This window comes from Lissotriton vulgaris, chromosome 6, assembly GCF_964263255.1.
Source record: "Lissotriton vulgaris chromosome 6, aLisVul1.2, whole genome shotgun sequence".
In the NCBI taxonomy this organism is placed as follows: domain Eukaryota; kingdom Metazoa; phylum Chordata; class Amphibia; order Caudata; family Salamandridae; genus Lissotriton; species Lissotriton vulgaris.
In genome coordinates this window covers 1,828,763,074-1,828,790,828 of record NC_141694.1, presented here as the reverse complement: position 1 = coordinate 1,828,790,828, position 27,755 = coordinate 1,828,763,074, and the positions used below count along the sequence as shown (strand labels likewise).

General features: G+C 48.3%; 1 protein-coding gene and 1 pseudogene across 1 annotated transcript in view; one reads left to right on the top strand and one right to left on the bottom strand.

The window, feature by feature from the left end:
* LOC147709576 (transcription factor 24-like) overlaps nt 1–27,755 on the bottom strand; it is a 137,472-nt gene that overhangs the window by 78,769 nt on the left and 30,948 nt on the right. The gene's annotated exons all lie outside the window — the stretch shown is intronic.
* Nucleotides 22,273–23,607, top strand: LOC147709577 (tubulin beta-5 chain pseudogene; annotated as a pseudogene).

The window sequence follows — 27,755 nt, the reverse complement described above, 5'->3', positions numbered from 1 at the left end:
CTCTGACCCTGTGCGCACCCTGACCCCCTCCTTCTCCCTCACATGGACAAGTCATAAACCTTCTCCTTCTGCAAAACCCTGTCCTTGGGAGTCACGGCCGCGCCTGACCAGCACCTCCTTTCCTTCCATGAATGCCCCTCTGTTGACAAGCCTTCCCTCCGCGCTCGATTGTCCACACTGCATGAATACCACCTCTTTGATGACCCCTTCCCCCGAGTCCGACTGACCACACATGTCCGAGGCCATCGCCTAAGCCAGGAGATACCATTTACTGACCCTTATTGTATGAAGTCACTCCTCTTCAAAGAACCCACTATTGATCCTGGCCACCCCACCCCCTGGGCTATGATCAGGCGCACACATTCTAAACAGTTGACGGAACACACAGCTGCGTGATTGCCCTCCCCTCTTATCAGCAGGTCAAGGGTCCTTATTGTGAACACATGTGGGGTAGGATTTACACGAGGATTATGAGGATGTCTTTTCTTTGTTTTACAATGCTGTGACTGTAATACCAAGTGTTCTGTAAAGTATAAAAGCCAGAGTCTCAGCTCACTTGTTAGAGCACCTCCCGATGGCACCTTGTTTCGTGTCTGACATGACAGGCTCTCCTCATGAGAATTAAACTCTGTTCTTGATTCCTGCTTCCAGCGCCCGTCTCTTTATTTGGTAATTATTCAGCATGGGAACTAAGAGGCGGTTTGCGCCAGCAGCCTGGGCATCGATAGAATTATGGGCTCACTTTCCACAATTGGCGTCCCAACGCGGGGTCCATCAGTGACATAGGGTTGGGTAAGAAAGATCCAGACGAAGAAGTGAACGTCTAAAATGATCGGAGTATACCTGCCTTGAGAGGGCCCTAGCCCGGCTGCCGATCAAAAGAACTTCACCAATTCTGAACGGACCTCTCTTGAGTGACCTATTGTCCTGACTGGAATCCCACAGGAATGCTACATGGAGTAAGAGAACGATCGGGCGCTGGAGGGAGGAAGGCGAAGAACTGCCCACACGGTCCGGTCCGGGTAAGGTCGCGTAAATGCGACAAATTGTGAAATGATTGTTTGTTGGATAATACTAGTATTACGCTTTGTTGAAACCCTCTGGAGATTCACCGTCTGCAAACGGAGAAAACAACAGGCTCTCTCTTTGCAAGCAGTGAAGGATAGGTAACGCAGACTTTTGTCCCCATTGTAATCCGTCGTGCCTATCTTCCTCCCCCACTGTTTCCCGAACTGTCGTTCGTGGATTATTGTCTGGAGATTCTTTGTCTGCAAACAGGGAAGAACAAGGTCTCGCTTTGCAGGTAGAGAAAGAGTGGGTAGCGATAACTTTTCGTGCCCACTTATTCTCCCCACTGAATTGTTTGATTGGCCGATTATTCGGTATTGGTTCGTTTGAGGTATTCACCGCCGCCAAACAACGGAGAATAGAAATATTCTGCCTAGTCTTTGCCCGCCGTGATAAGATAGGTAATCCAGACTTTTGTCCCCGTTGTAATCCGTCATGCCTATCTTCTCCCCATTGGTTGGTAGCCTGTTTAGCCCGGACCACTTATTAGAGTCGAACCATCCAGCTCCACTGGAGGGCACATCTAATAAGGACCTGTTCATTAAAGTGTGGACTAGTCGCTATAGCTTATAATAGGTTATGGCATAAAAATAAAAAGAAAAGGAGTTGAGCGAAATCAGTAGGCCACTGAGGAGTTATCAACTTCGTTAAAAATAAAATAAAAAACGTTAGAAATAACTAGCAATAAGAAACATAAAAATGGCGAGGGAAGACAAGCCTGACACCAAGGCAGCCACGAGGTAGCTAGGTTCCGTTGCCTATTTCTGCCCTAAACATGTCTGCCTCATTGCCCACCACGCCCAAATAACGGTCACATGAAATAGAAACAATTCAATAGGTACCTACCCCCATTCCGGAAGCTCCCGAAGTGCAACAGGTTCGCGGTTACGCCCATCCGGAAGGCGAGGCCTCGTGGCACGAGGGGCTCGCCTGGCCACGGTCAGGAGGAGATGATGTTGGGCAGGCGGTCCAAAGAATGGCAGAGACCTCTCCTTCTCTCCTCTCCTGCTGCCCTGCAGGCCACGGGGGGGGGGCTGTCTTGCCTCAGCCACCGACCACCCCCCCCTTCTGTCTCTCGCCTGGTCCGACCCACGAAGAAGGCCGAAGCCGGGGGCGAGAACGGCGGCAAATCAAGTAGTCCCGCCACATGCCAAATTCGCCATCGCCTGCATAGTTACAGGTAGTCCCGCCACATTTCAAATCCCTGGAGAGTTGGAGGTAGTCCCGCCACATGTTAAAAAGGGAGGGGGGGGGCTGTCTTGCCTCAGCCGCCGACCACCCCCCCCCCCATCTTCAATGGCTGGCACGGCCAAAAATCGAGGCGACAGAGCCGAGGAGCGGCGCGGGGTCGCTGGAAGGGGGAGGCGGCGCGAACGACCCTCCCCCACCTCCCTCCAGGTGGAGGCTTCCAGCGACACCCCAACATTCTTTGCTTAAAGAGGGTCAACATCAAAAAGCGGTCTTCTGCCCAGGACGGGCACTCGCTCCATATCGCCTCTCCTCGACCTTGAAGATTCTATAAGAGCCGGGGGGCCCCCGACCCCCTGCATGGGTGCCCCCGCCCCCTTCGCTGGGAACCACGACATCGGTGCTACTCCTGCCGGCACCAGACTCGGATCGGAAATGGCTAGAATGCCGTCACGGCACAGGCTTGTTCAGTTCCGGAGGAACACCAGAATGACCCGGTAGGAAAATTGTTGCCGCCCTTCCCATTCTTTGACTCGTGGTCCATATTGTTAGACTGTTAACCACATTGCACGAGACTTTCTGAACTGCCAATGGAAGGTTCTGGACCAACCATGCGAGACTAGAGACACCCTGACTGTGCTGGAACTTGCCTGACCCCACCCAAAATGGCGCCGACACAAAATGAGACGTTTTTTAATGAACTTTGTTGCACCCTGATTGCGCAAGCTTTTTACCCCGAGATATATATAACGTTTGGATAATGAAAGTAGATATGAAGGATATTGAGTATGTGCTTGGACAATGAATTGACTTAGGGTGGGTACCGATTATGAGTTGAAAAATGAATTGGTGTAATTTAAGGTAATGAATGAACATTGGATAATGTATTTATGAATTTATTAAAGATGAATTACTGACATACATCATGCTTGCTCTGTAGGGGAGTTTAATACGATTTTATTGCACTGCCACACTTTATGCAACGAACTGCCACCAGCCTTGTTCTCCTTATGTACAGCTCCAATCTGCTCCGTGGCTAGTCCACTGGGTTGTAGGCCTGTATTTATACGTCAACACTTTTTATTAAAAGTATTTTGAAAACGAAAGCATAGTTGTAGCGGTTGCATTAATGAGTTTTGAATGTATTACTACTGTGAGCAACGAGAAAGTATGATGAAGGTTAAAGGTTAAAAAGGACCCGATATTTAGCAGCCACACTATGTGTCACAGGCAGCCGGAAAAGTGCTTTAGAAGACCTAAAAACGACACCACAGAAATGCCACCTGACCGCCACCCTTGTACCCGATCAAAAGGGGTTACGACCAAGTAACTCATGTAGATACGCAGATCGTCAATGATTATCTGTCTGACATTTCTGGTCCCTCTGGGCTTAAACGCCGTGATGGTAGAGAAATGCACTACGTGGAGATAGGTCGAGTATGTGGTAGGTAAAAACATTTCCGGATTACTGCATGCTGATGAGGTGTGAATATTGCCCCCCCACCCCTTCTTTCTCCTCCCTTCTGCAGGTCACGTCGGAACCCTGGCTGATGTATGGATGGACGACGACCGAACCGCCAATGAGAAGGGGAAGAAGGGAATATGAGCATGGTCCTTATGACAAATAAAAGTTTTTAAAAGACGTAGACTTAAACATGACTGTTCCTCCTTAGAACATAGCAACGGGAGGATGGACTGACATAGAGACTGGACAAGTACTGAATGACAAAAAAAAAAAAAAAAAATTTTGACTAGAAACGACGCGTTAAATAATGTAACTGGACGTTTTGACTAGGTAGGGAAAGGACAAAGAAAAATTGTACGGGTAAGGGTTGCCACGGCACCACCCGCCTAGGAAGTTAGAAATGTTGCCGATGTTCAAAATGCACTGCCCCCTTTCTCACACTCTTACAGATATAGCCAAGCTGTCCGACTGTTTTCCCGATCAATACTTGCCGTTGCCTCAGCCTGGAGAACTTCCCACCAAAGGAGGGAACAGAAAAATGGTCTAAGATCCAACCATGGGTAACTAGCGCGACCAGGTTAATTTCTGATCAACCAACCGAGGTGTGAGTATTGGTAATTGGGAACGCTCGCAGGCGTGACAAGCGAGAGGGGAAAGGGGGGAAGGGCAGAAAGAGCTAAGCACGTAGATAAATAGGATAGTAAAGATACGTAGGATATATATAAAAACAGATCTTGTAGACTAACAATTGTTTCCTGTCTTGTCGTGAATGTCTTGTATATGTGTAATACATGTGCCGTCTTCCCTGTCTGAGTTTGTGTGTGTGTAACGTACGAATTTATGTCTCCCCTCTGTCTGTATCTGCATGTTACCTGACCTTTGCCGTTCTGTGTTGTGAGCGCACTAAATGACCTATTTTCGTACACGTCTCTCTCTCTCTCTCTCTCACCACCCCCTTATCTCTCTCTCTCCCTCTCTCTCTCTCTTTACATGTCATACGTGTACCGAATGGCTCGTTTAGATTGCGGACGACTCTCACTCTCTATGAGAGTCTCCCTATTTTCTCTCCCTCTTTTTGGTAAAATTGTGCCTCACCGGCACTAGTCTGATTTGATACTTATTGAACGCGAAGGTGTTCAGCGAAATTGACCGAAACAAAAATGATTGTATCTCGCCATATTACTACCTCTCCTTTCTACAAAATGAATGAACCTGAAATTGGCTGAGAAGGAAAGGACAGGTAAGACGACTAAGGTCCCCCAATTTGGCCCTTTATAGGGGAACTATATGTCAATGGCATCCTAATTTTTATTGTTAGAGACAAGCGCCAAGGTCCAGATTGACCCCCAATGCCCAGATTGCCCCACCCCTTTGCACCCAAGCGCGAATGCCCGAAGCGTCCCCGCCCCACTTGATTGACCCCAGCTACTGTCCCCGATATATATATCTGATGACCATGAGTAACTGCCGCCCCTCGAGAAAAACCTGTTTGACCCCGTCTTTCAATGATTGCACCCCCGCTCTGTTTGAAAGAGTTAGCCAGCTCTAAAGGGAAATGTAAGACTGTTAAGGCTCGAATTAGAAGGACGAGTCTCCCCTGAATGTTGTCAATCTTGGGGTTTTTGTTGAAATACGCAGGTGATAAGAGTCCGACCTCTGTCCATATATGTCATGAACGAACGCCGATTAGACTCGGTGCGAACGCAGTAGAAATACCCACCTACTTACTTCATGGTAATAGACTTCTGACTATGACCAATGAGCATAACGCCAGTGTTAGACCTGTCTGGCTTTTTGGCGAAGTCCCTCCTAATTTTTATTTATTTTGTCCCCTTTTTGCCCCTCATACCCTTATTAATTTTTGTGTCTACTGACTTTTTATAGGTGTTGGCCAGGGGGATAGGTGTTCCCTCTCCCCCTCATAGTTTTTTACCTCAGGTCCAGAGGCCTGTTCTGACAGGAAAGTTGGCACCACCTAAAATGGTGGCCACCAACTGCCCCAACTGTCACCAACAGAACTTGGCCATAGCCTAACATAGGGCATTCCAGAACCTTCTGGTCCATTCTGGACCACTGAAGGGCAGCCTATATAAGGCGGAATGCGGGGCAGCCATTTTGTCTACCTGTGGAAGTCAGCTGGAGGACAGGCTGTAGCCAAGGGTGGGAGAGGTTAGACATAGGGTTGACCTCCTAGATAGGGAAGCTGCCTTGGGTTGTCACCTCAAAATACCCCTTTTGAGTTACTTGTCCTGACCCCGCTGTGTAGGATTACTGGAGACCCTGGGCGCCTAGCTTGCCCCTTGTCCAAACTGTACAGGGGAGGTTTGAGGAGAAGGAGACTGCAGTGCTGCGGTGCGCAGTCCTCTGCCCAGCAGAAAGAGACTCAGGAAGGATATCCTTCATTAGTAAAATCCCAACCCCTTCTTCAAGTCAAGTGCTAAGAGGACTTTGTGAGGAGAACTGGGTACAGAATCAAGCTAGCGCTGTCCCTACCTTCCTGGGTGCTGGGGAAGGCTGGTGTCCTGAGGAGCCCTAGCTGGATCTACAGACAACTGATCCCTGGAGTCCTTGGTGGAGGGCATCAGGCGTTCTGGTGGAGCGCTCAACCCCGGGATCCACTGAGCCTGGGAAGCTTGTCAGGGCTTCCCTTCGAAAGCGGGACCCCGGGGGCACCTTCCGCGCTCCAGTCGCGTTACCGAGTGGAGTCCCGGTTCACCAAGAAGAGCCTGGGCGAGACGCTTTGCTGAGGCGCACTCGCGCATGCCCAGTCGGCTGTAATACTCCCTCAGGAGGGGCCTAGGACCGAGCAGGCCCAGTGCAGTGTCGCTTCTCCCCCGCGCATGCGCAGGAGAGCCCGGGGGCGTGTGGAAGCGCCGACGCTGAGGAGAGCTGTCCGGAGGCGGTCTCGGCGAGTGGCAGAGATCGAGTGGGGCGCCGAGGGACAGATCCTGGACGGTGAGGAGCAGCCCTGTGGCGAGGCTGCATCACCGTGTCTGCGCTCCGTTTTTCTGCGCGCAGAAGAGGTCTCTGCTCCTCTGAGAGGGAGCGAGGGGGCCGAGTAGCAGCGGTAAAGAGCCCTCGAGTCCAGAGGGTGAGCGGAGGACTCGACTGTTGCCTGCTCATCCAAAGTAAGCGGTGAGGAGTGAGGGGAGGCGAGGGAGAGCTGGTTAGGCCTCCTTTTTGTCTGGGTTCCTTTCCACACCGGTTGAGCCTGTAAAGAAGAGGGAGGGGGGAAGAGCCTGGAAAACGAGGGGCTTAACGGTGGAAACACTATTTATAACGAGGAGCCTGGTTAGCTGAGGGGTGTAAAGAATATACGAGACCCAGTCAACCCCTGGCTCTTGTTCATTAATGACAGTTGGCCCCCCTCTGATGGAGTAGAGTGTTTGGAAGGCAAAACAGAAGCACATTGCATCATTAACTGTCCTATGGACTTAGAAGGGTTTTCTACCAGACTTGGTTGTGGTGCACATTCAACTGTAATGCGCTATTGGAATTAATTATCAATCTGCATAGTAATTTAAGAGTGTTATTGCTATTGCTGAGACCAGTTATAGAGTATAGGTCATCTTTAGAAACTATGCCTAATTAAGCGCTAGAAATGCTAGGAATGTACCACTGATGATTTAAGCTAACACCTTGATAGAATCTGTAACAAATTCCCTGACTAATAAGATTTGTGCTTTCATCTCATAAGGAAATCTACGTGTATCTAGGTGTTGCTGGGGTTTTTCCTCCCAAGGTTCTAGCAGAAGTGATAAATAACCTGATTGATGCTAAGGTACAGTTTATCCTAATGTACAAGTGTAATAGGAGTCCAGGGATATAGCAACTGCTTTAAAGGCAACGTGTTAAACTGCTATTAATTTCAAAAGTGTAACTGCTGATTCTAAAAGTGATCTGAAATGTTTTTTGAGCTAATTACATGTGAGATACTTAAATTTGACAACGGAGAGAATATTATTTTTACATAAAGCAGTACGTATTTTCATATAATTTTGGTGTAGTGTTTTTCTTTTTGAGCGCTATTGCGTGAAGTTACTTTTGGGTGGTCTGCAACCTTTACACTGTGCCTCTAAATGTTAGTCTTGCCCTAGGCCAGGCTACCTAATTCCAACATATTGGTGCCTAGCGGTGGGATTGCGGACTTGGTTGCAGCTACTTACTAGTAATTTGGCGTAATACACCCAACCTACACCAGGAGTTTTCTCCTTGCGGCCCTCCCAATTAGTCTTTTTGTTTTTTCTAAATTTATTCCTGGTGGTGGGTGGAGTTGGTTTTAGGTTACCCTCACCCCTCTGAAATTTCTGGTGTGTATCCAGGTTTGCCAGATTCACCATGGAGTTTGCGGTGGAAAACCTGGAAGTCTATTCTGTGCCCCAATTGAGAATGTTCTGCCAGCAAATGGGGGTCTTTTTCAAACATGGTGCTAGGAAGGGGGAGCTCCAGACTAGCCTTAGGGCCTGGGTGGAGGCACACCAAGAGACAAAGGAGGAGGATGAAGAGGTTGACCAGGGCACAGAAGGGGGGGTGGAGGAGTTATTCCGCCATGAGGGGGAAAACTTGCTCACCGGACCAGTGTCCTATTCCAGAAAGGGCAGTAGCATTTCTGGGAAAAGCCTAACAGAAGCCGAGCTCACCGATAGGAGGGAGAAGAGACAGCTAAAGTGGGAGTTGGCTAAGTTGGAGCAGGAGAAAGAGGAGAGGAGGATGGTCCATGAGTTTAGGCTGAAGGAACTGGAGCTCCAAAGTCTACAAAGGGGGTCCTCTCCTGTTAGGAATGGTGGCAGCGAACCGAAAGAGTCAGCCAGGGAGACCAAACCCTATATCCCAAAGGACCTGATAGCGAGCTTCAGTCAGGGGGATGATGTTGCTAAGTGGCTGGCCGCTTATGAGGTTTCTTTGAAGGTTCATGGAGTGCAGGAGAAGCACTGGGGGGGTAGTTTGTACAAGTACATGCCTCCTGCTGGTCGGGACACCTTGTTGGCCCTGGAGCCAGAGGAACAGACAAACTACCCCACCATGAAGCTGGCGTTATTGAGGAAGTTCGGGCTCACCCCAGAAAGGTACCGACAGAAGTTTAGGGGGAGCCACAAGATGGGAACTCAGAACTGGGTGGACTTCCTTGATTACGCCAGAAAGGCTTTAGAGGGTTGGGTCAAGGGCAGTGAGGTAAAAGATTATGAGGGGCTGTACGATCTGTTTTTGAGAGAACACCTCCTCGAGAAATGTTTTCCCGAGCTGCGCCAACACCTGGTAGACAGCAAGCTGACCAATCCCCGGAAGCTTGCAGAGGAGGCGGACATCTGGACAAGTACCCGGGTGTCCACCAAGGGGACTGGAGGGGAATCTCAAAAAGCCGGACAGGGCGCCCCCCAGAAGAAGGAGGGGGGGGAGAAAAAGAAAGAGTTCTCTAAAGGTCCCCAAAATAACTTCCAAGGGAAGGGAGCAGGTTTCACCCCTAGGGCAAACCCGCCCCGGAACCCTCATCCTGGCCAGAGCCAGCAGCCCAGGGTTCTCCACTGTTTTGAATGCGGTGGCGTTGGACATTATAAGGGAGATGTCAGATGCCCAAAGAGACCACCCCATCCCACCGGAGGAAAGTCACCGGGAGTAGCTAGTGTAGCGCTCGGGGAGGAGTTGCCCTTAGATAAGGGGGGTGAGTGGGCGGGTGTCACCTTAGTGTCCCTGGGAGAGCGGGAGATGGTGCCAAAGATCCAGGTGCCCCCAAATACTACAAAGTACGGGCAATGGGTTACCATCAATGGCCAGAGAGGGGAGGCTCTGAGGGATACAGGAGCCAGCATGACTATGGTGAGAAGTCAGCTGGTGTCCCCAGAGCAGGTTGTTCCTAATGTACTCCACCCCGCCGCGATGGCTGACGGCAGAATGGGCCACTATCCAGTGGCTGAGGTTCCCTTTGAGTGGGAGGGGGTTGCAGGTTCACTTCGAGTTGCCGTAAGCCCTGCCGTGCCAGTCGATTGTCTGTTGGGGAATGACATGGAACACAACACTTGGAGAGAGGTGGAATACCGGACGCATTCTGCGATGCTGGGTACACCTGACTGGGCCTGTGTCAGCACACGGTCTGCGACTGCCCGGAGAGGGAGTTCGCCTGGGTTGGAGCCTGGAACAATGGCCCAACCCGCTGCTAAGAAGGGACAGACCCGGAGACAGAGAAAGCCTGCTCCGGCTTCCACACCCCATGAGACAGATCGGCCACCTGCGGTGGTGGACCAGGAGTCCGTGGAGGGGGAAGTAGACTCTCTGGAGGATTTGCCCATCCCTGCGGAGTGGCATGTGGAGGGAGGTCCTACCAGAGAGGAATTCTGTAAGGGGCAGAGGGAGTGCCCCACCCTTGAGGGACTGAGGCGACAGGCTGAAGCCCAAGCAGCAGGTGATGTTACGGGACATTACCATATTTACTGGGAGGATGGACTCCTCTACAGTGAACCCAAGGTACCCTCGCCTGGTTCATCGAGGGCCTTGGTAGTCCCGCAACAGGACCGAGCCTTTCTTTTGGAACTGGCTCATGCCATACCCCTGGCAGGACACTTAGGCCAGGACAAGACCTTTGCACGGCTTGTTCTCCACTTTTACTGGCCTCAGATGAAAGCGGCGTCCAACACATACTGTAGGACATGTGTAACCTGCCAGGCCAGTGGGAAAACAGGGGTGAAGCTAAAAGCTCCCCTGGAACCACTTCCAGTCGTTAGCACCCCCTTTGAGAGGGTGGGCATCGACATTGTAGGGCCTTTGGATCCACCGACAGCAGCTGGTCACAGGTTTATCCTGGTACTGGTGGATCATGCCACACGGTACCCAGAGGCAATACCTCTGAGGACAGTCACTGCACCTGTAGTGGCAAGAGCCCTAATGGGAATCTTTACCCGAGTGGGATTTCCCAAGGAAGTTGTGTCCGACAGGGGGACCAACTTCCTGTCAGCTTACATGCGGGCCATGTGGAAGGAGTGTGGAGTGACCTACCGGTTCACCACTCCTTACCACCCCCAGTCGAATGGACTGGTTGAGAGGTTCAATAAGACCTTGAAGGGCATGATCAGAAGTCTGCCCGAAAGCCTGCGGAGGAAATGGGATGTCCTCCTACCCTGTTTACTTTTTTCCTACAGGGAAGTGCCCCAGAAGGGAGTGGGCTTCAGCCCCTTTGAGCTTCTGTATGGGCACCCTGTACGCGGTCCTCTCAGCCTGGTGAAGGATGGTTGGGAGAAATCTCCCAGGAAACCCCCCCAGGATGTGGTGAGCTACATGCTGGCCTTCAGGAGCCAAATGGCGAAGTTGTGGAAGCAAGCTTCTGACAACTTGGAGGCCAGCCAGGCAGTCATGAAGGAGTGGTACGACCACAATGCTCACCAGGTGGAACTGGAGCCTGGACAGAAAGTGTGGGTGATGGAGCCTGGAGAGCTTAGCGCCCTCCAGGATCGCTGGACAGGTCCCTTTGAGGTGTTGGAAAAGAAGGGTAAGGCCACATACCTGGTGGACCTTAAGACCCCTCGACAGCCCCTACGGGTGCTACACGCCAACAGACTCAAGCCCCACCATGAGAGGCCCGAAGTCATGCTGATGATGGTGACTGACGGGGGAGAGGAAGCGGAAAGTGAACCTCTCCCAGATCTCTTTTCGTCCCAAGAGAAGGATGGGTCAGTGGAGGGAGTGAATCTCTCTCCTACTCTCACTCCTGAGCAACGGGAGGACTGCCGCCAGATACTGGAGCAGTACTCTTCTTTGTTCTCCCTTGTCCCGGGAAGGACCCACCTGTGTACCCATGATGTGGACACAGGAGACAGCCCACCAGTGAAGTCCAAGACCTACCGGCTGTCTGACAAGGTGAAGGCTAGCATACATGGAGAAGTTGCCAAGATGCTAGAGCTGGGAGTAATTGAACCTTCCAACAGCCCTTGGTCCAGTCCGGTGGTGCTCGTGCCAAAAGCCGCACCACCAGGCACCACACCTGAACTGAGGTTCTGTGTGGATTACCGAGGACTGAATTCAGTGACAAGGACTGATGCTCATCCGATCCCTAGGGCGGATGAATTGATTGACCGGCTAGGAGCTGCCCAATATCTGAGTACCTTTGACCTCACTTCAGGGTACTGGCAGATCTCCTTGACAGATGGAGCAAGGGAAAGGTCAGCCTTCTCCACGCCTGAGGGACACTACCAGTTCTGTGTGATGCCCTTTGGGCTCAAGAACGCCCCTGCCACATTTCAGCGGCTGGTGAACCAGGTCCTCTCTGGAATGGAGAGTTTCTCTGCTGCTTACTTGGATGACATTGCTGTCTTCAGTAGCAGTTGGGAGGACCATCTGCAGCATTTGCAGGCCGTTCTCCAGGCACTGAGACAAGCTGGATTGACCATCAAAGCCAGCAAATGCCAGATTGGGCAGGGGTCGGTTGTGTACCTTGGACACTTGGTGGGTAGGGGGACTGTGCAGCCCCTGCAGGCGAAGATTGAGGCAATCATGGCCTGGGAACCCCCCAAGACACAGACTGAGGTCCGAGCTTTCCTGGGCCTCACAGGTTACTACCGTCGCTTTGTGAAGGGGTATGGCACTATTGTAGCGCCCCTCACAGAGCTCACCTCCAAGAAACAACCTCGACGGGTAGTTTGGACAAAGGCTTGTCAGCAAGCCTTTGAAAAGTTGAAACAGGCAATGTGTGCGGCACCGGTCCTGAGGGCCCCAGACTTCTCCAAGGAGTTCATTGTCCAAACGGATGCATCAGAACATGGCATTGGGGCAGTGTTATCGCAACTCAATGAAGAGGGCCTGGATCAACCTGTGGTCTTCTTATCCAGGAGACTGCTTCCCCGGGAACAGAAGTGGAGTGCCATTGAGAGGGAAGCTTTTGCGGTGGTGTGGGCTCTGAAGAAGTTGCGGCCATACCTCTTTGGCTCGCACTTCCTGGTTCAGACTGACCACCGACCCCTTCGTTGGCTGATGCAAATGAAGGGGGAAAATCCCAAGCTGTTGAGGTGGTCCATCTCCCTACAGGGAATGGACTTCCGGGTGGAACATCGGCCTGGAGTGGACCACGCCAATGCAGACGGTCTCTCCAGGTATTTCCGCCTTAGTGATGAGGACTCCCAAGGGGTTGGGTAGTTCTCCCCACTTTCAGCTAGGGGGGACGCGTGTTAGACCTGTCTGGCTTTTTGGCGAAGTCCCTCCTAATTTTTATTTATTTTGTCCCCTTTTTGCCCCTCATACCCTTATTAATTTTTGTGTCTACTGACTTTTTATAGGTGTTGGCCAGGGGGATAGGTGTTCCCTCTCCCCCTCATAGTTTTTTACCTCAGGTCCAGAGGCCTGTTCTGACAGGAAAGTTGGCACCACCTAAAATGGTGGCCACCAACTGCCCCAACTGTCACCAACAGAACTTGGCCATAGCCTAACATAGGGCATTCCAGAACCTTCTGGTCCATTCTGGACCACTGAAGGGCAGCCTATATAAGGCGGAATGCGGGGCAGCCATTTTGTCTACCTGTGGAAGTCAGCTGGAGGACAGGCTGTAGCCAAGGGTGGGAGAGGTTAGACATAGGGTTGACCTCCTAGATAGGGAAGCTGCCTTGGGTTGTCACCTCAAAATACCCCTTTTGAGTTACTTGTCCTGACCCCGCTGTGTAGGATTACTGGAGACCCTGGGCGCCTAGCTTGCCCCTTGTCCAAACTGTACAGGGGAGGTTTGAGGAGAAGGAGACTGCAGTGCTGCGGTGCGCAGTCCTCTGCCCAGCAGAAAGAGACTCAGGAAGGATATCCTTCATTAGTAAAATCCCAACCCCTTCTTCAAGTCAAGTGCTAAGAGGACTTTGTGAGGAGAACTGGGTACAGAATCAAGCTAGCGCTGTCCCTACCTTCCTGGGTGCTGGGGAAGGCTGGTGTCCTGAGGAGCCCTAGCTGGATCTACAGACAACTGATCCCTGGAGTCCTTGGTGGAGGGCATCAGGCGTTCTGGTGGAGCGCTCAACCCCGGGATCCACTGAGCCTGGGAAGCTTGTCAGGGCTTCCCTTCGAAAGCGGGACCCCGGGGGCACCTTCCGCGCTCCAGTCGCGTTACCGAGTGGAGTCCCGGTTCACCAAGAAGAGCCTGGGCGAGACGCTTTGCTGAGGCGCACTCGCGCATGCCCAGTCGGCTGTAATACTCCCTCAGGAGGGGCCTAGGACCGAGCAGGCCCAGTGCAGTGTCGCTTCTCCCCCGCGCATGCGCAGGAGAGCCCGGGGGCGTGTGGAAGCGCCGACGCTGAGGAGAGCTGTCCGGAGGCGGTCTCGGCGAGTGGCAGAGATCGAGTGGGGCGCCGAGGGACAGATCCTGGACGGTGAGGAGCAGCCCTGTGGCGAGGCTGCATCACCGTGTCTGCGCACCGTTTTTCTGCGCGCAGAAGAGGTCTCTGCTCCTCTGAGAGGGAGCGAGGGGGCCGAGTAGCAGCGGTAAAGAGCCCTCGAGTCCAGAGGGTGAGCGGAGGACTCGACTGTTGCCTGCTCATCCAAAGTAAGCGGTGAGGAGTGAGGGGAGGCGAGGGAGAGCTGGTTAGGCCTCCTTTTCGTCTGGGTTCCTTTCCACACCGGTTGAGCCTGTAAAGAAGAGGGAGGGGGGAAGAGCCTGGAAAACGAGGGGCTTAACGGTGGAAACACTATTTATAACGAGGAGCCTGGTTAGCTGAGGGGTGTAAAGAATATACGAGACCCAGTCAACCCCTGGCTCTTGTTCATTAATGACAGTTGGCCCCCCTCTGATGGAGTAGAGTGTTTGGAAGGCAAAACAGAAGCACATTGCATCATTAACTGTCCTATGGACTTAGAAGGGTTTTCTACCAGACTTGGTTGTGGTGCACATTCAACTGTAATGCGCTATTGGAATTAATTATCAATCTGCATAGTAATTTAAGAGTGTTATTGCTATTGCTGAGACCAGTTATAGAGTATAGGTCATCTTTAGAAACTATGCCTAATTAAGCGCTAGAAATGCTAGGAATGTACCACTGATGATTTAAGCTAACACCTTGATAGAATCTGTAACAAATTCCCTGACTAATAAGATTTGTGCTTTCATCTCATAAGGAAATCTACGTGTATCTAGGTGTTGCTGGGGTTTTTCCTCCCAAGGTTCTAGCAGAAGTGATAAATAACCTGATTGATGCTAAGGTACAGTTTATCCTAATGTACAAGTGTAATAGGAGTCCAGGGATATAGCAACTGCTTTAAAGGCAACGTGTTAAACTGCTATTAATTTCAAAAGTGTAACTGCTGATTCTAAAAGTGATCTGAAATGTTTTTTGAGCTAATTACATGTGAGATACTTAAATTTGACAACGGAGAGAATATTATTTTTACATAAAGCAGTACGTATTTTCATATAATTTTGGTGTAGTGTTTTTCTTTTTGAGCGCTATTGCGTGAAGTTACTTTTGGGTGGTCTGCAACCTTTACACTGTGCCTCTAAATGTTAGTCTTGCCCTAGGCCAGGCTACCTAATTCCAACAGCCAGGTGCTAGGATTGCGAGTGGAATTCAAATGTAAAAATCTCTTCTCCTGCCAGTTCTCTAAAACTTGTTTTTACCCATTTAAAGATACTCAATCACCGGAGGAGAAGGGCCGGACGTGACGCACAGCGTGGCTGCAGATCATGAGACACATGCGACCTCAACCAAAGGTGGAGCCGCAGCACAACAAGAAACGGGACGAGGCAGCACTCTCAAAGGCCGTAAAGGAAAGAATGAAGGGCTGTCCTGAAGCTCTCTGTCCGCCAACCCACGTGTGCCTGGGGCCTCCGTCCCTCTTTTCAAGCCCGATTGATGGGCCTGCTTGCTTGTTATCCATTGCTCCCTTGGTCCCTTTTGTGTGTCCCGGGAAATCTGCCCCCACTCCGCCCTCTCACTCCCATCGACTAACGAAACCGCACACCCTCTTTTCCATGCGACTCTCTGCTGAAAGGAAGAACAGCATCTAGATGGAAATGGGGTTACGCCACGGAAATATAGGTGCCAAGCTTAAGGCGCCACTCAAAGGATTGGTTAGGGAACAGGACTGTGGTCTAACAGCAGAGGACTGACCGCACCCTGCAACGCGTAAGGATAGAACCGAGCTGGACCTATAGCTCCACCGCCGGTGCTCAACAGCGCCAACGAAAGGACACGGACTAGAGCCTACCAGTGATGGCTCACTGATAAAAAGACACTGTGACGAAGAGATCTTGCGTATTGAACTGAATTCCTCCCTCAACTACTTGGTCAAAATGTTCATTGGTCACATTTTTAAGTCAGAAACATTTATGCTATGTAGTGATTTGAAATGATAGGAACTCGACAAATGCCATCCCCTATGTGCTGCGTTCTGCCAAACACATCAACTGTCCATGATTATATGCCATATGTTAGTATTGACAAATGCAAATTCTTTGATCGCACCTGTTTATATGTACCTTCATCGACTGCAAAAATGAACTTTGCTATGTAAAAAGGGGCGACTGTAGAAAATAAGAAGTATTGATGTACATAAGCAACGTTCATTTCCCTTTTCCCACTCCCCTCCCTGCACGCACCATGAATATTGTAAAGCATTGACTGCATCCCTCCGCCCGCAAAGGCCTGTACCCATGTGTACATGACAGCCATTTTAGGCACCTTGGCCTCTTGCCCACTCATTAGAATCACTGGCTTCCCTCCTGCGCGCATTTGAGCACCCCCCCCCTCTCACATGCATAGACCATGAAACCCAGCACTCTGCGCGACCCTGCTATGAAAGGCAACCATCCTGCTTGACCCAGGCACCCCCCCCATTTCCCTCTTGAAGAAGCATCCTTCGCCTCAGCTGACATAGCCCCCCCAGCTGTATCTGACTGCCCCTGTTCTCTCATGTACGGGTCATAAGATCTCTCTCTCTCTCTCTCTGTGCGACTCTGACCCTGTGCGCACCCTGACCCCCTCCTTCTCCCTCACATGGACAAGTCATAAACCTTCTCCTTCTGCAAAACCCTGTCCTTGGGAGTCACGGCCGCGCCTGACCAGCACCTCCTTTCCTTCCATGAATGCCCCTCTGTTGACAAGCCTTCCCTCCGCGCTCGATTGTCCACACTGCATGAAAACCACCTCTTTGATGACCCCTTCCCCCGAGTCCGACTGACCACACATGTCCGAGGCCATCGCCTAAGCCAGGAGATACCATTTACTGACCCTTATTGTATGAAGTCACTCCTCTTCAAAGAACCCACTATTGATCCTGGCCACCCCACCCCCTGGGCTATGATCAGGCGCACACATTCTAAACAGTTGACGGAACACACAGCTGCGTGATTGCCCTCCCCTCTTATCAGCAGGTCAAGGGTCCTTATTGTGAACACATGTGGGGTAGGATTTACACGAGGATTATGAGGATGTCTTTTCTTTGTTTTACAATGCTGTGACTGTAATACCAAGTGTTCTGTAAAGTATAAAAGCCAGAGTCTCAGCTCACTTGTTAGAGCACCTCCCGATGGCACCTTGTTTCGTGTCTGACATGACAGGCTCTCCTCATGAGAATTAAACTCTGTTCTTGATTCCTGCTTCCAGCGCCCGTCTCTTTATTTGGTAATTATTCAGCATGGGAACTAAGAGGCGGTTTGCGCCAGCAGCCTGGGCATCGATAGAATTATGGGCTCACTTTCCACAATCCAGACAGTAATTCCGGAATCTAGTGTACAGGATTCAGATTCAGGAGACTGGACGTAAGATGGTAAAACAGAGGTAGTTGAAATAGCAAGGGGAGTAGGGCCAAAATCCAAATAGATGTTTTCAAATTTTGAAATAAAGAAATCGGCCAAGGCATCATATTTAGCCTCATCCAAGCAGAGAGCTTTGGGTTGCTTCTTGGCGCCCGAGAGTTCTTGAACCACCTTAAACAAAGCTTTAGGGCGGTTTTGAGCGTTAAGAAAAGAGAGATTGGCATGATCTTTTCTAGCATTTTTGCATAAGGCATGATAGCTGGATAGTGCAGCTTTATATTCTAGTTTAATATGAGGGTCATAATTCAGACGCCACTTCCGCTCAAGATGTTTACAACCCGATTTGGCCTTTTTTAATTGGTCATTAAACAAAGTAGTGTAATTATACCCTCAAACTGACGACCAGTACAACATGAGGGCAAACCAAGACATTATGGAAGTGAACTAATATGTCACACATGTGTCAGTAGAGTATGCATGTAGAGCAGCAGGGTATGCATGCAAACAGCCACATTATGCTTAAGAAACAATATATTCTGAGAGAAACAAATAGGATGTGCTTACAAACTGATGCATTGTGGAAGGATACCGATGTGTCATTTATGCACACCAGTATTTAGTTTGCGTACACCAATGAACTAGCTATACCTATAATACATGGCTGCGGTATGGGGATATTCTATTCCTAAAGCCCTACACGGAGCAGAACATATATTTTTAAATAGATTATTAGGGACCCCAAACACGACACCAAGTTTTATTACCCATAAGGAGCTGGGCGTGGGGTTTTTGGAACATAAGGTAAGCATGACCCCCAATCAATTATGGTGCAAAATTTGGAACACACAGGAACTGGGCATTCACCAGTAATATGAATAGTGATTGCCTCGTTCAGAGTAATATGATTACAATACCGTGGATCAAGTACATTAGGAACACTTTTTGTGACCTGCGTCTGAGTGACTTATTTGTACAACCAGATAAAATGGTATACAACTGTTACAACGAAGTTTTTACAACGCACTACCACTACAACGCAGGCATTACCACGCATACCATTACAACGCATTGCGCTGGGGGGCGCTCTAGGATAGGGAATAAGTATAATTTTATATCCAACACCTTCCCTAGTGTCCACGGGGACTGGAGTTGGAATATAAAATTATACTTACCACTATCCAGCACCCCTAAGCGCTATGCGTTGTAACGGTATTCGTTGTAAATACCGCGTTGTAATGGTATGCGTGGTAAAAGTATGCGTTGTAATGTCTTACATCCGATAAAATACCCCTAAATGCAAAGAATTTAATAAAAGAAAAATATATTGCATATAGTGAGGAAGCTAAGCTCATGAAGGTACTAGACCTGGCCATGGTTCAATCATATGTGTCACTTTCTACATCTAAGGGTTTGGAGCCCTATTTCACCTGGGTAAATGAACCCGAGCTAAGGTTCTAGCAGACTAGGTTACGCAGAAATAAGATTCACTTTTTGGCGGCTTTCCCATTGCCAGGTACTTGGTTTCCATCATGACCTTACTGTCCGTGTGATGGGAATCACATCAATCTATGAAGCACTTTATGCTCTTTTGCACACTATATTCTTCTCTCAGTTTATGGTTTCTGTACCCAATTTTAAGAGGGAGATTTTATAATGATCACCAGGAGGGTTTGTGCTTTCTCCAGCGCTTGGAGTCCAGAAGTATTTGCTGCTCAGTCTTACATTTTATTACCTAAGCACTGAAACTGAGAAGGAGATATGCACTTTAGCTCAAGGTTATGAGTTTGTAAGTACTTTTAAATGTAAGCCCAAAAAACTATGATGACATTTTGTAATTCTCTGGGATTTTAAAATGGTTCTTTAAGTACTCTTACTTTTCTTTTGAATATCGGGGACAGTTGAAATTTGCATGATTTTATTGTGATTTAATGGTATTAAAATGTTTTTTTTGTGCTTTTATGGTCTTTGTGGCCGAATAAAACTTGATGATGATCTAGTATAGTGGAAACAAAACGCGAACTATTGTTTTTAAAAAACATACACTTTAAACAACATATAGATTCTCACAAACTTCCTTTGGTTTGATATGTGTACTAATAGCTTGCCTACGCATTAACCAATGTCTTAATACTGCAAATCACTATTGTAGCATGAATCCAGCATATCACTTACAAACCAACGTACACCGTGTGAACCAGTATAGTGTGCACGCATCCGATATGTTTTATATGTATACCAATATAGTTATTATGTGAACTGGAAAGGCTGATATAAACCAATATGTGTCACATGTGAGGCAATGAATGTTGGCCTGTTTTGTCCTTCGCATTTCACAACTAGGACGCCCTTTAGAATCACTGGGATATTCTTTGGGATAACTTTAGGAAAACCTAGGACATCACAAATACTTAGAGCCCGAGGAACTCATTTAATAGCACATTAGAACATTTTTTAAAGCAAATAAGTGAGATGCCACAGCACTGGTTTGAAAGTAATTGTGTGGGCCATTTTTAAGAGGAGCAAATCACAATTATAAATAACATTCGTAGGCGAAGGGCATTAGGGGGGTCACTTGTTGCACAGTTGATCACATGCTGAGCGGGTGCGATGTTTAATGCACCCGTTGGGAAAGGGGTTTCTGGGGCATATTACCAACAACTAGCGATATTTATCGCTAAATGGGCTTAGCGAGTTTTTTTTATTGCCAAGCATCGCCGGATATTATCGCAGAGATAACGTGCTATTAGCAACGTTTATCTCTAAAGCGATATCCACCTCCCATGGATATAATGGCTAAGAACTGGTCTGAGTAGGCGTTAGCTTTTGGAGATATTCGCGCTTAGCGCGAATATTTCCATCGCTACGCCTCTGTTGATAATAGGCGATAGCGATGTTAGCGACTTTTTTTAGTCGCTAACAGGTTGGGTACGCCCACTTTTCATGAAGTGAATCCTTCCAGTACAACATACCATGCTTAGACTAACTTGAAACCTTTCCCCACTTTGTATCTGTGCTGTACAGTGCACCACACACCAAACGAGGAACAGAAAGGAGGAATTAAAGCATTTCTCCTACATAGCACCTATTTTTAATGGCCAATTTTTCACACTAAACCCTGTCTGCTTTTTTAATTATTCGTTTTTAGCGTCAGAAACCTTGCGAGGTTGCATGGAATGCCCATGCATCACCCATGGAACAGCCTTGTGGCGCTAAGTAACGCAAAGCATCGCTATATGCTGCTTTGCACTACTTTCATGGGTTTTTCCACGTTAAACAAGTTAGCACCGGAAAGTAAATTAGTCAAAAAGATTTTGCATCGTATTACGTTACTTTTCTGATGCAGTCACGGCGTTAAATCTTAGTAAATCTCATGCTGCTGCCTATGAAGAATGAATGCAACCATAGATTTTGAAAGCCTTCACCCTGAAACATATTACCTTACTTCAACTTCTGTTTTGTTAAGCTCAATTTAAAATATTCAGAGGGTTATTAGATAACATCCAAAAATGCACTTTTCACGTCTACACTACATTTACGTTTCTTTTCTTTGTTGTTCCTTTCTTTTTTCTTTTTCCTTTCACCTCTCTATCCTTCTTTCTTTCTCTTCTTTCCCATATTTTTACTCATCTAACCTTTCTCTCTCTGTCGTTCTCTGCCCTTTCTCTCCTCCTTTCTTCTTATCTCTTCTGCTTCCTTTCTCTCTTCCTTTCCTCCTTTGTTTCTGCCTTTCATCATGTCCTTCTTCTTTTCTCTTGTTTCTCAATGTATTTCTCTCTTCGTCTCCTAGTTTCTTGTTTTCTTTCCTTTTTTTCTTAATTCCTTTTTTTTTGGCTTTTCCTTCTCCCTTTATCCTCCCCTTTCTTTCGTTTTTTCTTTCTCTATTTTTGTTTTCTTTTACTTTCTCTTCTTTTCATCTCAACTTTACTTGCTATTTTCTTTTTTCCCTCTGCTTTATTCTTTCTTTCTTTTGTCTCTACTTTTTTCTAAGTTTCCTTTCTGTCTTTTTGTTACCTCTCATCTTCATGTTTGTTTCATCTTTTTCATCTTCATACCTGCTGTTTCTTTATTTCTTTTTTCTTTTTCTCCTACATTCTTTCTCTCCTGAATTCTTTCTTTCTTTACTTTCTTTCCTACCCTTTCCTTTTATTGCCTCCATATCACCTTCGTCCCTTCTTTTTGGTCCTTCAGTCTTTCCTCCTCTCCTTTATTTCTGCTTTCCTTTTCTCCACCTTTAGTCCTCATTTCCTTCCCTTCTTGCCTTAAGCTCTTCACTCCTTTCCCAATGTTCATTGATTTTTGTCCTTCCCTTTCTCCCACTTTTCACTTTTTCTTTCTTTCTGTCCTCCTCCCCTTTCTTTTCTCTTTCTTTCGCTCCTTCCTTTTATCAAGAACACTTAAATTACCATTAGACAGTAACAGAGGATGGGTTTCATTGATCAGAAGTAGTTCTCACTGTTAAAAAAGTTAGAAACCCCCTGTGGCTAGACTACATATCCTTTGCCATCAGCAGGATTTCAGTTGATGTGATTGCTATTTTGGTGTTAAGTAATTAAAGTGTCTCCAGATATTAAACACAGTGAAAACTTGACTGCATTTCACAAGGAAAGGTTTCTCCAAGATAAGCTTCTGGGCAATCTGACCTCACACAATCCAACATTCCAGGCTGAGCAAGTGGAGAGACAGGATGCAAAGCAGTTAGAATGCTTTTGTTTAAAAGAATATAGTGCCCTGTAGATCACCTCAGACATTTTTGAAGACAATCAACCCAAGTTACATCTGATACATTGGATTAGAGATTAATAGGAATACAAGTTAATATCTCAAAATATAAGCAAACATCAAAATGAGGGAAATTGTGCACATTCAGGTTGGCCAGTGTGGGAACAAAATTGGATACAAGTTCTGGGAAGGTGTAAGCGATGAGCATGGCATTAACCCAACGGGAAGCTATTCTGGCGACTCAGATCTTCAATTGGAGAGAATCAATGTCTACTACAACGAGACGTCCTCCAGTAAATATGTTCCCCGGGCAATACTAGTGGACCTGGAGCCAGGAACAATGGACAGCGTGCGATCTGGGCCCTTTGGTCAGCTCTTCAGACCTGATAACTTTATCTTTGGACAAACAGGGGCAGGAAATAATTGGGCCAGAGGCCACTACACAGAAGGAGCTGAGCTGATACATTCCATCCTGGATGTGGTGAGAAAAGAATGTGAACATTGTGACTGCTTCCAAGGGTTCCAGCTCACACATTCCCTTGGAGGAGGAACGGGATCTGGTTTGGGAATGCTGCTCATCGATAAATTCAGAGAGGAATACCCTGACAGGATTACAAGTTCCTTTAGTGTCATTCCCTCTCCAAAGGTTTCGGATACTGTTGTAGAACCTTATAATGCTACTCTATCTATTCACCACTTGGTTGAGAATACTGATGAAACCTATTGCATTGACAATGAGGCTCTCTATGATATTTGTTTCCGAACCTTGAAGCTCACCAGTCCCACATACGGCGATCTGAACCACTTAGTGAGTGCTACCATGAGCGGTGTGACTACCTCACTGCGCTTCCCTGGCCAGCTCAACACCGATCTCCGAAAGTTAGCTGTCACTATGATACCATTTCCACGCCTCCATTTCTTCATTCCTGGTTTTGCTCCTTTGACATCCAGAGGGAGCCAACAGTATCGGCCTTTGACTGTGCCAGAGCTCATTCTCCAGATGTTTGATGCCAAGAACATGATGGTGGCCTGTGATCCAAGACATGGGCAGTACCTTACAGCAGCCACCGTCTTTCGAGGGCGCCTGTCCATGAAAGAGGTTGAGGAGCAAGTGCTGAACATACAGAACAAGAACAGTAGCTATTTTGTCGACTGGATCCCAAACAATGTCAAGGTTGCGGTCTGTGACATCCCACCGCGGGGCTTGAAAATGGCTGCCACCTTTCTTGGGAACAACACAGCGATCCAAGAGCTTTTCAAAAGGGTCGCTGAGCAGTTTTCGGCCATGTTCAGAAGGAAGGCCTTCCTCCATTGGTTCACGGGGGAAGGGATGGACGAGATGGAGTTCGTGGAGGCTGAGAGCAGTATGAACGATCTGGTTACAGAATACCAGCAGTGCCAGGACGCATCAGATCATCCGGAGTGGACAGAAACTTTAGAGGAGGAGGAGGAGGGTTGAGATAAATGTATGAGGCATTTGTATTTTTCCAATGCAATAGTTCTGAACTAGCAATTAAAAATGTTTACCTTTCATGTAGAGTATAAAAAGAATTCTCAGGAATAGTAATGAAATAAAAATCTTTCTTTTTCTTACAAACACTGACTGAGGACATTTTTATTCAACTAAATGCTCTATTGAATGACTAGTTAGTGAGTGGATCATAGAGTATGGCATTGAAGATGTGTTGCATCTTGACAATACATTTGTGACCTGAAGTCTGTTCAAACTAAAAAGAAATGCAATTTTGAACTATTTTTAAACATTGAAATATAAGTATTGAGTGGTGATTGGCCACTGGAAAAAAACAGGATAAGAAAGGAACATATACTAGGATAGCTCATTTGTTTTAACTATTTAGCAGAAGGTTTATTCATTGTTTATTCATTGTAGTGGTAAAAAGTCTGAACCTCAGGTGGGCCCACCAAGTCTGTCATCATTACAATCTCAGAATGATATGTAGCTCTAAATTGACATATAGTAGTTTATGTCATTTAATGATAGTGCATCAATAAAAGGTGGACTTGCGCTATTGTTGCTATGAGCACTAAAAAAAATGTTGTCCTCTAGCTGCAATTTATATTTAACCACAAGAAGATGATGGACGGAGCGCGGAAGCAGTCACAGATCTGGGTTGAATCCATTATGGTTCTTTAGCTCACTTCGTCACCCCAGTTCAGACCCAGTCAACTGCAAATCAGTCTTGACCCTGTTCCTTATAGTAACTGAACTGCCAAGCCAGGTCTGTCCTAAGACCTACGACCATCGGTCTAGGTCCACTCTCCCACTGCAGCTCTGCTTGACGTCTCTTGCTTCCAGACCTCGGCCTCCTCCTTGGGAGGTTCGAGGCTGCTGTCCGCTCCTGCGCCTGCTGCCTGCTCCCTGCTCCAACTGGTGCCAGACTGCCTGCAACCACCGTAAACTTTCTCAGCTGTTTTGTTTCTTAATTTTTCCCTGTTGTGCCACGGTTATTGTGCCCATCTGTGTCTGGCTCTAATTCCACCACTGTTTTTATTTTCTCGTGCCTGCCTGTTCCTTTTGCCGCTGCTGCCCCTGCTGCCTCTGCAGCCCTTCCCCTGGAATTCCCCCGCTCCTGCCTCCCAGCCTCTCCTCCCTCCCACCTTCACTACTTGATGTCGGCCGCTGCGCAGTTGCGCAGCGGATAAGCACAGCTGGCACACCACAGGCGCGCCAAAGGCGTTGCCGTCTGGATGACCAACAGCTGCCTGAAGCTCAACACCAAGAAGACAGAAGTCTTCATCCTCAGTACCACCCCTTCTGCATGGGACAGCATGTGGTGGCCGACTGCCCTCGGAAGCCCACCTACCCCATCATACCATGCCAAGAACCTCGGCATCGTACTCAACTCATCACTCACCATGAACCGACAGGTCAAAGCCGTCACCTCCAGCTGCTTCAAAACCCTCCGCAAGACCTTACAGTCAATCCCCCCTGAGTCAAGGAAGATAGTCACCCACGCACCCATCACCAGCAGACTGGACTATGGAAACACACTCTACGCCGGCATCAACAAGTCCCTACTCCGCAAACTCCAGACAATACAGAACACCACCGCCAGACTCGTCCTTCAACACCTACGAAGTCTCCACTGGCTCCCCGTGGAGAAAAGAGTCACTTTCAAAATCCCTACTCACGCCTACAAATTCCTACACAACAATCGACCCAAATACCTCAACGACAGAATCAACTTCCACATACCCAAAAGAAACCTCTGCTCTTCCAACCTTGCACTGGCCGCAACCCCGCGCATCCACAGAGCCAGAGCAGGCGAAAGATCCTTCTCTCACATTGCAGCCAAGACCTGGAACAGAGCTACCGGCAGACATCAGACGCGACCCCTCCCTGAACACCTTCAGGGAGACTTTCAAGACCTGGCTCTTCGGCTAAATGATCTGCGAACCCCCGGCCCCCTCAGCGTCTTGAGACCCTCACGGGTGAGTAGCGCGCTTACGATTCCCTGATTGATTGATTGATTGCTTCCTGGACCGGAAACAAGCATCCCGGGACTGGTTTTTGTGTAACACCCCTCATTAGCCAAGTTATTTGAATCCAGTGGCAAAGTGAGCAAGGGTCCCATGTCTGGGCATACCCTGCCAACGTGGGCAAACACAAGATTATAGATGGAGTCATGAAGCTTTTCAGACACTCACTTCCAGTCACAGATCTGAGTTGAATCCATCATCTCTCTTTAATTAACTTTGCCACCCCAGTTCAGACCCAGCCATATGCAAATCAGTCTTGACCCTTTTCCTCATGGGAAATGCCCAGCCCGAAATGCCAAGCCAGGTCTTCCCTGGACCAGAAACAAGCATCCTGGGACCTGTTTCGGGGTAACACCCCTCATCAGCCAGGCTAGCTTGAATCCAGTGGCAACGTGAGCAAGGGATCCAGGTCTGGGAATACCCTACCAACTTAGGGCTAACAAAGCAAACACAAGAAGATGATGGACGGAGCGCTGACATTTTTTGGCCGCCATAAGTGTGGCAGGGTATGCTCTGACGTGAGTCCCTTGCTCACTTTGCCACTGGATTCAAGCAAGCCCCGTCCATCACCACCCCCTTTTGTTCCGCTTTTGGCCACCATAAGTGTGGCAGGGTATGCTCAGACGTGAGTCCCTTGCTCACTTTGCCACTGGATTCAAGCAAGTCCTGTCCATCACCACCACCCCCCTTTGTACCGACATTTTTTAGACACTCACTCCCAGTCACAGATCTGGGTTGAATCCATCATCGATCTTTAGATCACTTCACCACACCAGTTCAGACCCAGCCATATGCAAATCAGTCTTGACCCTTTTCCTTATAGTAACAGTCTAGCCTGAACTGCCAAGCCAAGTCGTGGGTCCTGTGCGCTCCATGCCACTGGATTCAAGCTAGCCTGGCTGATATGGGGTGATGCCCGAAACCGGTGCCAAGAGGTTTGTTTCCTGTCCAAGGAGGACCTTGCCTGGCAGTTCGGGCTGGACTGTTCCCATGGGGAACAAGGTCAAGACTGACTGGCATATGGCTCGGTCTGAACTGGAAAGGCATGGGGAGCAAAAAAACAATGGATTTAGGCCCAGATCTCTGTACTGTGGTTAATGTTTGACATTGTGCAGCATTCTTTCCATCAATTGTTCTTTTTTCATTTGTCACCCCGAGTGGGAAGGGTATGCCCAGACGTGGGTCCCATGCTTTCCATGCCACTAGAGTCAACCTAGTGTGGTTGAGGAGGGGTTATGCCCAAAACCGGTCCCTCAATGCTTGTTTCCAGTCCAGGGAGGACCTGGCTTGGCAGTTCGGCTGGACATGGGGACAGGGTCAAGACTGATTTGTACATGGCTTGGTCTGAACTGGAAAGGCATAGGGAGCAAAAAAACTATGGATTTAGGCCCAGATCTCTGTACTGGAGTAAATGCTTGACATTGTGCAGCATTCTGTTTGGCAATCGTTCTTTTTTAGTTTGTCACCCCGAGTGGGACAGGTATGCCCAGACTTGGGTCCCATGCTCTCCATGCCACTGGAGTGAAGCTAGCCTGGCTGATGAGGGGTGATTCCCCAAACCGGTCCCAGGATGCTTGTTTCCACTCCAGGGAGGACCTGACCTGGCAGATCGGGCTGGGCTGTTTCCATGGGAAACAGGGTCAAGGCTGATTTGCATATGGCTGAGTCTGAACTAAAAAGGCATTGGGAGCAATAAAACGATGGATTTAGGCCCGGATCTCTGTCCTGGGGTGAAAGTTTGACATTGTGTAGCATTCTGTCCATCAATTGTTCTTATGGCATTTGTCACCCGAGTGGGACAATAGATTGTTACCTCTCTAATATTTTGAAGGAATTTAATTTGCATTCTAATCTCTAGTCCCATAAACGTTGAAGGCAAAACATTAGTAACTTCTTAAAGCCTTAATGGTGGACACAGGGTTTACAAGGACATCCAGTGCACTCACAGCATGCTTTGAGACAGAATTCCCTACCAACTGTGCTGGTGCTAGCTTAATTTGAACAATAATTCACAAATAATCCATACGGGTTTCTTATTCACATTTATTTTATGAATTTCAAAAATGCATCTACAATCATTTTAATACATTATTTCCTTCAAAATAC